Below are 14636 nucleotides of genomic sequence, written 5' to 3' on the forward strand. Positions count from 1 at the left end.
GCAGGTAGATTGACTTCTTTTGCTCCCACTGGGCCAAAAAGGGTGGAGATGCTGCACTGCACAGAAGATGGCTTTTTGTCTTCTAATTGTTTTTGTGACACGTTACTTCCCATAGCCATTTTTCCCATCTAGGAAAGCTTACCACAGCTGCTACCTTAATTCTTCCCTAACTCCCCTCCCTCCACACCCTCTAAACACAGTTGACAAATGTATTTATTTATATTTATATGTATTTTTTTTCTCACTTCCTCTCAAGTGTCTACTGTTTCCTTGCCCTATGACCTCTAATTATCAGAAGGCACTAACTCCCTCTGGCTCTTGGGTTAGCTTCTACTTTCTATTTGGGTAAGACCTGTTATTTAAATATTTAAACATTGGAAGAAATTGAAGCAGATCTTTCTTTAGATCTGCGTAAGTTCTAGGGACATCTTATTTGAGTTTGTTACACTTATTGTCTGTGGAGATCAAATGAGCACATTTTAATTATGTGCGGGGTTTGAGTACATAGTCTCATAGCCTCAGGTTTTGCAAGTTTTCTTTACCTTGCTTGTTCTCTGTTTTCCCATAGGGAAGTAGACGTTTTGGATATATCAGCATATATCAGTATTATTATATTAAGTAAACATAAAATATAAAAATCATTTTGTCATGTAATGTAGTGAGGATGGATCTTTATGGCTTATCCATTATTTACAATATTGGTCATCTTTCTTCTTTCATGAAAATTGTTAAAAAACAAGTAATTGAATGCCATGAAGAAAAACATATTGGAGTTTTTAGCCTTGATGACAAGATTGATTTCAAATAGGGTTTGACATAAGAGACTCTTAACCATGGGAAACAAACTGAGAGTTGCTGGAGGGGAGGTGGGTGGAGAGATGGGGTAACTGCGTTATGGGCATTAAGGATGGCACATGATGTAATGAGCACTGGGTGTTATATTCAACTGATGAATCACTAAACTCTACCTCTGAAACCGTTAGTACACTATATGTTAAATAAAAATAAAATAGGGTTTGAAAATGAAGGCCCATGGCCTGAGTTGTGTTAGTAAATGCTCTCTTTCTCAAGATAGGTAAGTAGATAGATAGACATGTAGATAAGAAAGAAAAAGAAGGAAGGAAAGTTAGGAGGGACGGAGGGACGGAGGGAGGGAAGAAGGAAGGAAGGAAGGAAGGGCATTGATGTTGTTAGAAAAAGACTATGTACCTGTAGACAAATAAGAAATTCTCCATTTACCTGTGGACACCCCCACTGCCTACTGACTAGCAGCCAGATCAATTTACACTTTTATTACTTCCTTGAACCCCTGTGTGCATTTAAGTTGGAGGCACCTGGCCTAGGTGCCATATAGTATGTTCAACTGGATATGTTTACTCTAAAAACTAACAAAGATAAGATAAATTCATGAATCAAAAGTCAAATGTTAAAACAAGTTAATAGAACAGAAATTCCAACAAAGGTGGCATTTTCCAAACTGTGCTGAGGATATGCAGAAAAAATGATGATTCCATGGACAAATACTAGAAACACTAGTTTAAACAGAGGTAAATGGATAAACTAATTTTTAAATTGTAGTACTCTGCCTCATCTGAAATGAATCAACATGTAATTTAGGTTATCAAAGTGTTTGTGGGGTTGTATATGTTCAGTGTTTCCAAAGTATATTTTGTAATGGAACCTTATAAGTATGTGTGTGTGCATGGCATCTCTAGGAATGACAGTTTCTTGACCCATTCTTTAACTCCCCCACATTTTTCTCTACCTCAAAAAGTGACAGGATTCACATGAAAGACTCTGTAATCTTTCTTATTTTCAACAAGAAAGGTGAAATAATAAACATGATAGTGTCTATTAAACACAGGCAGAAAACATTGCTGGTTTACTCCTAGAACTAGTTAATGTTTCCTGAAAGATCTTATTGGTACCATCTTACTTCTGGTACAGATACGTAAGATCTACTGCCGTATATTCTAATATACTAGGCCTAGAGGCTTGGAGGACTTTAGATATTAGTATCTTTTTAAAAAACATTTTATTTATTTATTTGTCAGAGAGAGAGAGAGAGCACAAGCTGGGGGAGCAGCAGGCAGAGGGAGAAGCAGCTCCCCGCTGAGCAAGGAGCCCCGTGCAGGACTCGATCCCAGGACCCCGGGGTCATGACCTGAGCAGAAGACAGACACTTAACTGACTGAGCCACCCAGGCATCCCAACATTAGTATCTTTCAATAGGATCCTCACTTAATTCCAGTGCAATCCAAACTTGAGGTCCATCCTCTGGACTCGTCTTGCTTACAAAAATATTCAATACCTCTCTGTCCAACAAAATAACTAGGACAGCATTCCTCATTTACTTTAACCTGCAATATGTGTTGCATCCTCTGCTAATGTAATTTTTCTCTTCTGGACACATGGGCTGCCCCTATCATCCTGCATGCCACTGGCACAAATATATGTCGGCGGACCCTGTTGCAATCATTACTTTCATTGTTACAACTGCCTAAGACTTTTGACAAAGAGCTATATTAACTCTTGTGGATGCAAAAAAGAAAAAAGCCTTATTCTAATATCCAAGTGAATTATCTATGTTACTGCATTAGGACACAGTGACCACAATAAGAAAAATTTTAGTAGCTGAAGAACAGGTTTACATATGCCCAAGATGGACAGATTTTCATCTGAAGCATAAATGAAAACTGCAAGTATTTAACAAAACAATACCAGTTTCATTCAGCGTTCAGGTATTGCATTACAGTGCATAAATCTAATGAAATATAGCCCTCAGGTTAAACAGAGATGCTCCCTTCAAATATATGAATATTAACCAGCCCATGACATTCTCAGTTTCATTAACTAGCCCCAACTAGTTATTTCAGCTGCTGCATATATAGGCTGGCCTTCCTCAGAGACCAGCCCACACGGGGTCATAAATTGAAAACTGGTGTCAGGAGAATTGCAGATTGGTTTCAAAGCAGAGAATTACAGTGAGGAACATCAGTGCTGTTGACAAAGACGTCTCGTTGGTGTTCTGCATTCTATCATCGACAGTTCTCACATGGGGACAACAAAGAGAATGGTCCCATATGAGGCTCACTTTCTTGCCTTCTTTTGTATTTGTGGCTCTCTTTGTTTTTTTTCTACTTTTTTTTCTTCTCTATTTTATAACAAAAAGGGGAAGTGGAGCAGCCAAAATATAGATAATTTCCCTTTAAAATACAAATTTATGAAATGGTGGAAGATTTTCAGGGTATTTTCTCAACTTCTTTTTGTGAGTACTATAGTCAGTTATGGATTCCCCATCTTAAATTAAGTTTGCTTTTTTGTGAAAATATCACTACATCTTGCATTTCCTATCTTATCATCCCTGTCAGTTAGCAATCTACTTGGAAATTATAGCAGCTTATATAAATCATTATCTTTGGAAATTAAAAGAAATTAATTGTGTCAAGGTAATTTTCAGTATGATAACTTAATTCAGTGTCAAGGTTACCAGTGACTGCTACATTACTAAATGATCAATTCTCTATTTTCATTTTACTTTACTTAGTTGCAGCATTTAACGCATTTCTTTCTTCTTGATACACTTTCTCCATTTGAGTTCCGGGATCCCACCTCTGCTTTGTTTTCTCCTAATTCACTGGCTACCTCTTCTCCTCATCTCTCTGACTTCTAAAGGCTAGTGTTACCCAAGGTTCAGACATTGGACTTCACCTTTTTTTCTAACTACATTTACTTCCTCGGGGAATTTCATCTAGTCTCTTGACTTTGAATAACTATTGTACGCTGATGACTTATGTATTAGTTTCCAGGGCTTCTGTAATAAAGTACTGTAAATTAAGTAGCTTGAAACAACAGAAATTTATTCTCTCACAGGTCTGCAAGCTAGAAGTTTGAAATCAAAGTGTTGGCAGGGCCATGCCCTGTCTGGAGGCTCTAGGGGAAAATCTGTTCCATGCCTTTCCCTTCACTTCTTGTGTTGCTGGCAATCCTTGGTGTTCCTTGGCTGAGAGATGCATTACTCAGTCTCTGCCCCTGTGTAACATGGCATTTTTCTTGTGCGTCTGTATCTTTTCTTCTTATAAGGACACAAGCTGTAGTAGATGAAGAGTCCACCTGCTCCAGTAGGACTGCGTATTAGCTACATCTACAGTGACCCTATTTCCAAATAAGGTCCTATTCTGAGATTCTAGGAAGGACGTGAATTTCAGGGGGGACACTACTTACCTTAGCACAACTTACAAATTATATTTCTAGCCTAATCTCTCTTGTGAATGCCAATCCAAATTCTCATTCACAGCTCTTCTTCAAGTTGAAGAGGTATTTCAAATTGAATATATACAAACCTGGACTGCTGTTCGACTACCCTAAATTTACGCTTTCTACAGTCTTTCTATCTCAATTCATAGCAACTCCATCCTTCCAGATACTCAGTCAAAAATTTTGAAGCCATTTTTTCTCCTTTCTTTCTCATCTTCCACATTCAATGATTCAGCAAATGCTGATGGTTTAAAATGTATCCAGTGTTCAGTTTCTCCTTGCCACTTCCTCTCTTCCCAATCTCATCAATCCAATCAAACCAGTTTCTTGTGATTACTTCCAACCTCGGCATCCTGGTTTTTTCCCTTGCCTCTCTTGAATCTATTGTCAAACTATAGATAGAGTGTAGAATGATCACATTAAAACAAAGTCGATCACATCATTCTCTGTTCAAAGTACATACTCCTGTAGCATCTCCTCTTACTCTGAGTACAACGGATGTCCTTTGACAGGACTCTATGAGAGTCTTCCATTTCCCTCTCTGACCAGATCCCCCAGCAACACCGCGCTTCTTGCTCTTCCTGATATTTATCAGGCACATTCCTGTCTTAGAGGTTCTATACTTGCTTCCCCCTCTGCCTAGACTCTGTTTCACAGTTATTCCCAAGACGTGTTCATCACCGACTTCAAGTCTTAATTAATTTAATGCCATTTTTGTTTCTGGGGCCTTCTGTGAATGTTTAAAATTTCATTGCCCCAAACTCTTAATCCCCCTTCCCAATTAATCAGATTTTTCTCTTTAGCTCATACCACTAGGTACCAGAACTTATACTAACAATACACAACTTACACTACCTATTGTACTTGTCTCCGCTATTCAGAATGCAAGCATCAGGAAGATGGGGGTCTTATGAGCTTTCTTCATTGCCATATCCTTTGCATTTAGAAACGTGCCACACACTGACACTAATCACTATTTGCTGAAAGAAAGAATGAGTGATATCTGTTAGCAAGGAATAGTAGGAAAACTTGAGGACTGTGTTTCAGAGCAGCAGGTTCCAGCCCCATCTCTACCATTTGTAAAGCATTTGCTCTGTAGTGTGTCTCAATCTCATTTTATTTTGGAGACTATCTCCCGTTGTGTGAACCCAATCTGGGAAGCACTGAAAGAGGCTATAGAACCATGTTCAGTCTAGCTGTTTCCAAATTTCCTGTATATGAGGAAGACTTATAAAAGGCTAGTATTAAGCCACAAATAACCAAACCCTCTCTTTGCCATGGTCAAATGAATCTCTTTCTGAAACTACAATTACTTTGAAAGCTTTCAATAGTGATGAAGCATGAGCAGAGTTTTTCTTCACGGAAGTGTTCAAGTCTTAGGTCAACATTTCTAATGTATAGGAATTTATAGTTCTAGATTTAGTTTTGATCAAAAAGACAAAAATGGAATTAAAATGGTAAAGTGGAAAAAAACACCAATTTCCAGTCTGCTCTTCTTTATCCTGAGAGACTAAAAATGCTACGAACTCCTCACAAAGCTCTTGTATTACTTCTCTACCAGTTGGTAAATAGAGATACCATTTGAAACCTGTATTTCTCTACTCTCCTTACTTGCTTCCAGTATTAGGATTTATCTTTCTGATATGGAAAAATTTTTTTTACAGAAACTGCAATGTTTTGGAAAAGGGAAAAATATTACCCAAAGTATTCTATTAATGAATGTTTATGAGTTTCAGTTCTGGCAATTCAAAAGGCTCCTGAGATACCTATTCAGAGAGCTCACTTCAACAAGACAGACATTTAGTTTTATAATAAACCAGGTTATTTTGTGCAAGATGTAGAACTTTCCTTCAAATGTTAACTAATTTTCCCATTCTGAACTGATCACCATCAATCCGTTTTATTTCCCATTCACAGCAATTTCCCATTGAATAACATTTCTCTTCAGATCAACACTATAAGAGGTTTCAGATTCTTTCAATTTTAATTGTATTATGAAATCCCAATGAACTGTAGGTAGACTTAAACAGTTCTAGTATAAGAGAGAGGAAAGCTTTTTCCACAGGGTCAGGCAAACACCCACTGATTGATCACAGAACTTTCTTCCTTTCAGAACCTAAAATAGGGTCTGCTGATCAGCCCCAGATACTTTTCTGGCAAATGTGGTTTTGGGAACTACAGACAATATTTTCCAGGGGAGAAACTTAGCACAGTTCTTTTGCCATGCTATGTGAAGACAAGTATTCTGATAATATCGGGTTTAAAGATATTAATCACTGCTAGTAAGATTTTTAAGAACCTTTTCCACAATATACTAAGTGGCTTTTGACACTGCAGAAAAGAAAGAAGAAAAATTAGGTCTCTGTGCTCTATTATTTTTCTGTCTTCAGAAGATGAGTTAGAATCCTCTGTGAACTCTTTGACACTGCACAGCTCCTGCCTCAGTAGGTGAGTCATCAGGACATACATATTCTTATTACTCAAGTAGATATTTAGTTTAAAACAAATTCCATTATCTTTTAAAAACAAAAGGATCTCTTGTTTATATAAATTACTTCCATTGATTGTTGTCTCCTCTATTTTCTGTAGCACTGAGGATTTAAGGCTACATGACAGGCAATGAAATTCTGAAAGTATGGTTAGAAACCATCCAAAAACTAGCAGAAGAAGCTTTTGTAGGTCACGGAGACAGTAAAGAGTAGGGACTAATAAGACCACCACTACTTGAAGCAAATTTGGTGATGAGTTGTATGTAACTGGCAAGACAAGGAAGATATCTTAGAAGGACTCTTGGTTTCTGGCTTATAAACTTTGGTTGATAGAGATGATGAATAGATGATAGAAAAAGAGCTTATCTAGAAGAGAGCCATATTTTATATATGTATGTATGAATTTATTTGGACATACTAATCTGAAATTAGTTTGAAAAACTAGAGTGGATGTTGACTAGACAGTTGACCAGGTCTGGAGATCAGCACGTGTGGAAATGTGAGAAACGTCACTGCCATATGTCTAGTGAGCAAAACCTGAGACTGGGTGAGATTCTTGTCAAATAAAAACAAAAACCAAAAACAAACACACACAAAAGAAACCACAGCAGAGGGACTGAGGAGAATTTCCAAGTATAGGTGCCCCAAAGAGGCCACCTATCTCCATCTAGTTCTGGGTAAAAGACTTTGAGAATGGCTGTGACTATATCACACCTCTGGTCAAAAGCCTTCAGTGACTTTATCCACAAAATAAGGGCCCAAATGTTCTGGCCAACATTATGACCCTCCATAGCCTAGCCTCAGCATGCCATTCTATCTTTATTTTAAAAATTTCCCTCAATACTCTTCTTCCTCCAAAATCAAATTCTACATGTTTCTACATGTAATGACTGTGTCACATTACCTCACCTTCTATGCATGTTTCATTTTTCTTCAAGGTCCAGATCATTTGTCCTTTCTGGCGAAATTGGCAAGGAGCTCCTTGGCCCCATCTCTTCATTCTAGTAAGTCACTTTGTGCTTTCATTATATTGCATATGCAGTGATAGTAAATATCATGCTTTGTGACATGATGTGAAGTGGTAAGATGGGTATGCTTACCATAAAGCCTAGTACACTGCGGGTGCTCAGACATTCTCTGTTGTTTTCTCTTGTTTCTGTCATAGTAGACTACCTGTGGCCTTGCATGTATACACTCCTGTAAGCAAACCCACTTTTGTTGAATGAACAAAAACTTGAGTAGGAGATAATGTAGTGTAGATTAAATTCCTGTATTCCAAATGATGCTTCTCTGAGTATGCATATAAAGGCCTTTACAGCCTTGTTCCAAGTTTTTTGTAGGAGCCTTTAAGAAAGTGGACAAAGGAAAACTGAGAGAGTTATATTCTTGTCATTGCTTTCATCTCAGACAAGTCAGTTAACTACCTTGATTTTATTCTTCTTATTTCTAAATGAAGATCATGATACTTTCCATCCCTATTCATCAAATTATTGTATCTCCTTATGATGAAGTTATAAAAGGTATTTGAAAAATTTAAATTTCTATCCATATTTTAGATCATTTGGGTTTCTTGTGGGCTGTGATCATATGAAAGAGTTCCATTGAGGACTTTAATCTTAAAATGATAGAATAAATTTTGTATTGGGATGAAAAGGCATTTTTTTTTTGTAAAGAGATGCATGAAGAATGTTGTAAGATAAAAAGAAAGTCAATGAATTCATAGAAAATCTAAATAGTTGTGCTAGATATTTTTCTTTTTTGAGATCTCCTCAGTCTCTGCCCTGTTTTGAATTGCAGGAGGTTGACCTCAATGGGCTCTCTTGCCTTTAGGCCCCTAGTTGAGTCTGGCCAATGGGAGGCCAATGGTAGATCATTGGAGGACAAGAGCAGAGTGAATCTGGGACTTTATTTTCCATGTCTTTCCCTGCAGGTTTGAAGTTTGGCTGTGTCTCTCTTTTGAAAGAGGCAGTTCTTACTGAGACGGATTTTTCCTACAGCTACTCTCTAGTTATTGTTCCCTAATCTTTCCCCTTGAGGGTTAGGGATGGTAACCCTGCTTCAGTATTTCCTGATTTTCTGGTTGTTTTACCCTTTTTTTTCCCTCACATATTTGTAAATATCTATTCTACTCTCTCTACATTTCTTTGGTGTAGTGGGCAGCTTTTGGGCCAGACTATAATTGATACAATGTCAAAGTAAGATTATTTTTTTTATTTCTTTGCCTGTGGACACATAACCATACAATTGCCATTATTCTTACACACACACATTCATGAAACATAGCTTTCATAATAATTCTGTGATTTAAAAAAAGATAACATGTAAGAAAAGTTTGATTATTCTAGAAATATGTAGCCTGGAAAAGAGCAACTATCTTCAAATATTCTTAAATCTGACACTTTGGGAAAAATGAGTAGAGCTGTTCTATTTGCCCTTAACTATTAGTAATAAACAAAATAGACATTTTTAAAAAGACTTTATTTATTTATTTATTTATTTATTTATTTATTTATTTATTTATTAGAGAGAATGGGAGAGAGAGAGCATGACAAGGGGGGAAGAGCAGAGGGAGAGGGACAAGCAGACTCTGTACTGAGTGCAGAGCCCATGGAGGGTCTCAATCCCACAACCCTGAGATCATGACCTGAGCCAAAATCAAGAGTTGGACACTTAACCAACTGAGCGACCCAGGCGCCCCAAGAAAATAGATATCATTTTTGATGGAAGGAACAATCTTCTAAAAAATAAAGAAGTCAAAAATGTGCTTGACCTCCTCACAGTTGGTGAGTTCATTCTCCCTGAAGGTATTTAAAGAGGATCTAAGTATCCATTTCTGTGATCGAGAGTCTTTATTTTGGTGGAAGACTGAACAAAATAACCACAAAGTATTTTTGGACTTAATAATTCTATGAATAACTTATACGGCTAACCCAGATAGAATAAGTAATAATTAGAGATATGTGTAACTGTGTTTATAAAATGGATATATTTTATATATCATGTAGGGGAATATTTTAAACATGAATTCACAATCTGGCTGTTATTCTACATCTGAGAACTGTTTTCAAAGGCGTCTGTAAACTAAAATCAAATGAAATTTGAACAGTTTTTACCATCCTGTTATTTATGTTTCTATGGCTGAAATTCCAGAGATACAGTACAAATACCCCTGTGTCTGAGATGTTCATTTTTACTCCAAATATTTGGCATCACAAAGAGTTATTCATGGTCTTCTTGCTGCCTTTACTGAGGTTTAGAGTGTTCCTCCTTCCTTCCGTTATGTAAGAAGTCCTATTTGCTGCATACCTACTCCTATGAAAACCACAATATTTCTCATGTAATCAGAATGCGGATGTGCTTCACTTTAGAAAATGGCCATATTTTGAAATGGAAATATGAAATAAAAATCAAATTTACCTAAATTAAATTTTGTTTTAAAATGGAGGAGAAAGTATATGATATTGAAAGTAAATATATAAAAAAATGACTCAATTTAAATATAATTTTGATTGAGGAAGAAGTATTATCCTTTTTATATTTCTCCTATATCTTTATTCAATTTAATATGGTATTATGTTAAAGAGAATGTAAATAACTTAGAGTGGATTTAGAAATCATTCTCACTTACTCATATTGCTGTGCAGTTGTAGATCATTGTGCTTTGTAGAAATTCTAGAAATCTAACCGCATCCCAGGACCATTTGTAAATATTAAGTCACTAGTGAAACTACTGAGAAAACCAAATAACCAAACAACACTTGATGTTGTTATTACACAAAGTTAAACAGTTGCACAAATTTGTGGACTTGTTAATTTTAGACTTGAAGCAGGAAGGACAGCAGAATCTTAGTTCTGCCTTCAACACCAGCATTTTCCATTTAATATTCTCTGTGAAATAGTCTTCTTCAAATGTTCTTCCAGAATTAGTTTTTTAAACTCATATTAGACCATTGTATATCCATTCATGGACAGCTTGCTCAATTAGATACTCTTGGAATTAATTCAAGGTCTTCAAGACACATAACTAGTCCAGAGATTTCACTTTATATTTGAAGAAACTTCTTCCCAGAAAACTTCATAAATTGCCCAACATTCTATAACAAACTGGAGGGGGGACCAGGTCTTCAGTGTGTTCCCAGAGTTTGTTGCATTGGGGTACGTATGTAAGCACCTGGAGTTAGAGTAGAATGATGTGACTTTTGGTAAAATTTTTTTTTCCTTTTCCTTTTTTAAGATTTATTTATTTATTTGAGGGGGGAAGGGACAGAGGAGAGGGAGAGAGAGAATCTTAAGCAGATTCCACTCTCAGCGCACATGGGGCTTGATCTCACGACCCTGAGATCATGACCTGAGCCTAAACCAAGAGTCAGATGCTTAACCAACTGAGCCACCTAGGTGCCCCAAAACTTTTCTTTTTCTTAAGCATCTTTATTGAGGTATATTCTAAACATCATAAAATTCACACTATTCAAGTGTACAACTCAGTAATTTTGGTAAATATATAAGTAGTATCACTATAAATCAGCTTTAGAATAATTTCCTTATCCCAGTATGATTCTTCATGCCCACGTATAGGTAATTGCCATCCCCACTCCAGACTGAAGCAACCACTAGTCTACTTTCTGGTGTATAAAATTTTTGGCAAGACAATTTCTTTGATCTTCAGTTTATTCAACACTAAAGTAGGGTTAGTGATATGGTACTATGAAAAGCAAAGTAAATAATATTTGATATGATGAAAGTACAAAAATTATTTTAGAAGTTATTAGTAACATTAATATATTCATTGGCATCTTTCCATATCGAACACAGGAATAAGAAATGGAGATCACATGCCTATATTGGCATTAAGGTCCAGGGCAGAGTTCAAATTCAAATCAATCCATTCTTTTGCTACACTTTACCAACCGAAGCCAAATGGACTATGAGATCTTTTCACATTTCCCAGCTTTGGCTTCACCCCCAGTGTGTTCCAAATGCTATCTTTGATATTAGGCCTCAGGAAGTGATGAATCAGTTGAATCCTCATCTTTTGGCCTGAGAACACCTGTTAATGGAGCCAATTAAGGCAAAGGATGACAGAGATTTGGAGGAGATGCTGACACTTGTCCAGGAGGAGCTGTGCTGAGACTGCCCATCGAAGTCCTAAATAAACCACCAAACAGCTGTCGAAGGGTAAGGATTTTGAAGGTCTTGGCCCAAGCCAGACTTTAGTAACAGTAATGAAGTCAATGCCTTTGGATCCTGTGGTTGAAGAAATGTGTCTTCCTGGATATGGAGACATCATAGCAAAGGATCTGAGAAAATCTACTAAAAATATCTATTATCTACATTCAAAGCCTCTCTGCATTCCACAGTGAGTCAGGTGAGAGGGCTGAGAGGAGTCTGTAGTGTCGACGTGCTCATCTCAGCCAGAGTAACTAATAACATGTTTGAAATCCAGTAGCACTTCACTGCTTTGGAAGTACGACTGGGGGCACCTTGAATTTCTTCTCCACATTGATTAATTGGAGCCAACTCAAGGTATGTACAAGTTTCCAAGTTTTCAACATTAATCACATAAATGAACTGAAAATAATTAGTTCGTGGTGACTTTCTGACTTATAATAATAAGCCCCAACTTAAATATACTTAGTCCAGACAGCTAAATATAACGCGGAAAAAAAGGAAACAAACAATTCAAAATCTCCAGGCATTTTTTTTTCTATGTAGCTCTCCTAATAATTAACAGAGGGTTCTGTTTAATTGGCACACTTGATTAAATGACAAAAGTGGAGTGCCCCCTAAAACATTTTATTCAGTAGCAATACACAAGGCAAGGAAGCTTTGGAAGGGGAATTAATAAGGAAAAGTGAGGCTTCAAAAATACTGGGCAACACTATTTCTAATTCCTAAATTTTGTGATCACTCACCTCAAATTTAAATATTATCTCTTCCTTTTTTGTTGTTATATTTCCTTGATTTGAAATATTATCAAGCTCTTATGTTTTACCCCACACCCCCTGTTGCCACCACCACTACCACCACATGACCTTGGATTAGAAAAACAATACTGTCATGACTTCTTTTGGTTAATAACTGTAAATACTTAATTTCACCACTGATACTGATTTGCACTGTAAATTTAAGTTTAAAGAATTTTATATAGTAAATGGTACCATTTAAAAAAAAAAAACTAACTCTAGTAACCTGAGCTTTTTAAAATGTTATTTCCAAAAAATAAAATGTCTTTCTAGTTGCATGTATGCATGCATGCTTATGAAAAGTGAGTTGGTTTGTTTGCTTTAGAAATGTGAGGAAAGAGAGCTCAAACCAAGAACGCACAACACAGGCAAGTCCAGTTAAATGAAGACAATTGGGCCTCACCAATGAATCCCAAAGGGAATCTTCATCAGGAGTCCTGTCTATAGTGTTAAATGAATAACTGACCTCACTACCCTAAATTTGCTCAAATGCAAACAATAGGACTGGTCCTTAAACAATCAATATCAATTTTGAAATTGTTTCATCTTAAAACACCTCTCTACTCAAACACAGCAAACAAGAAATCCATGCCAGCCTGTTTTGCTCAGTCAACAGAAGGTTGACTTTGATCTCATCCTTGAGATCAGACATATCAGTGTATATTTAATGGGTTACAAGTATATTCCCATGTCTCAGTTCTTCTCTCTCTCTTCTCCCTTTTCAGTAAGACATTGTCTGTCTCATGGTCATAGTCAACCTGTATGTTTTCCTTTTATGGTAAGATCCCCAGGTTAGAGTTTGCACCAGGGTGAAGTCTTGTCTCTCAAACCGCCACCTACATATTTTCAGTGTCAGTAAACGTTAGTGTCTCTGGTATCAAACTTACCACAATTCCCTTTAAAACAGCTCTTTCTCCAAATAGCCAGGCTTTTACAGCACTCCGTAGGGGGCAGTACCTTTTGTCCCTCGAATTCCTTCTCACTTTCTTCTTCCCTTGTCACTGCACTTCTATCTCATCTGGTTTTCTGAAATGGCCTCTCATAATAAGGCTCCTCGTCTCCAGCCCACTTCTCTGCTTCCATATTGTCACCAGGCTAATTTTCCTTTAATGTGCTATGTTCATTTACTTGTTTTTTTATTCATTTATTTATTCACTGATTTCATCGCTCCTTCGTTGAACATCAATTATGTGCCAGATTTTAGGATGAAAGCTAGTTCATTGAGATCACTTCTAATTAAAGTCATTTATTTGTTATTTAAAATTTTATAGCTGATCTCCACCAACAGTTCCCACCTTTTTTGCTGATAATTTCTGACAACATCTCCCCTCCATGGATAGGAGTGTTCTAATCATGTCCCCCCTTTGCAAGGTTTAAATCAGCAACTTTTCCTATCCAAATATTTGGCTTGTATTATTTCCAGAACAATGTGCATTACATTTTTTCACTTTCCCATTATCCCATTCTTTCATTAAGCCTGGAACAAGTTTTATTTTCTCTCCCTTCTTTAGCCACTCAAGAATCATTTATATTATCTTTTTCCAATCTCCTTGTAGTTTCTCTCATCCACTTTTGCTAGTTAAAGTTGTGCATCTTTTCATTATTAGTAAGATATACTGTAGTACAAATTATAGTTTCTGGGGGACCAGAGAATATATGTTTCATGCCATGTTCCCTTCTGTAGTGTATACATATCATGTACCTTCCTCAGTATTAGCTATAGGATGCATGCTTCATCCGTCCATGCATTTGCTCTCTTCTCCGTCTCTCTCTTCGGTCCCTATCATTTTCATCAGCGTGCGCCACCTCCATCGCCTGGCCATGAGTGGTTCCTCATACATTTCAAAAACTGTATGCCCAGGATTTTTTTTTTTTTTAAGTTTGCAAACTACTGGTCAAAAATTTCCACAGAGTCACTAGATAATCA

The 14636-nt window shown here is 36.8% G+C and overlaps 1 long non-coding RNA gene across 1 annotated transcript in view; it reads left to right on the top strand.

The window, feature by feature from the left end:
* Positions 1-14636, top strand: part of LOC130543929 (uncharacterized) — a 449349-nt gene that overhangs the window by 249807 nt on the left and 184906 nt on the right. The window contains exon 2 of the long non-coding RNA XR_008959703.1: positions 7685-7750. This is a non-coding gene — a long non-coding RNA (uncharacterized LOC130543929). The remainder of the gene's footprint in view (positions 1-7684; positions 7751-14636) is intronic.

Source organism: Ursus arctos, unplaced genomic scaffold (assembly GCF_023065955.2).
Source record: "Ursus arctos isolate Adak ecotype North America unplaced genomic scaffold, UrsArc2.0 scaffold_17, whole genome shotgun sequence".
NCBI classification, from domain to species: domain Eukaryota; kingdom Metazoa; phylum Chordata; class Mammalia; order Carnivora; family Ursidae; genus Ursus; species Ursus arctos.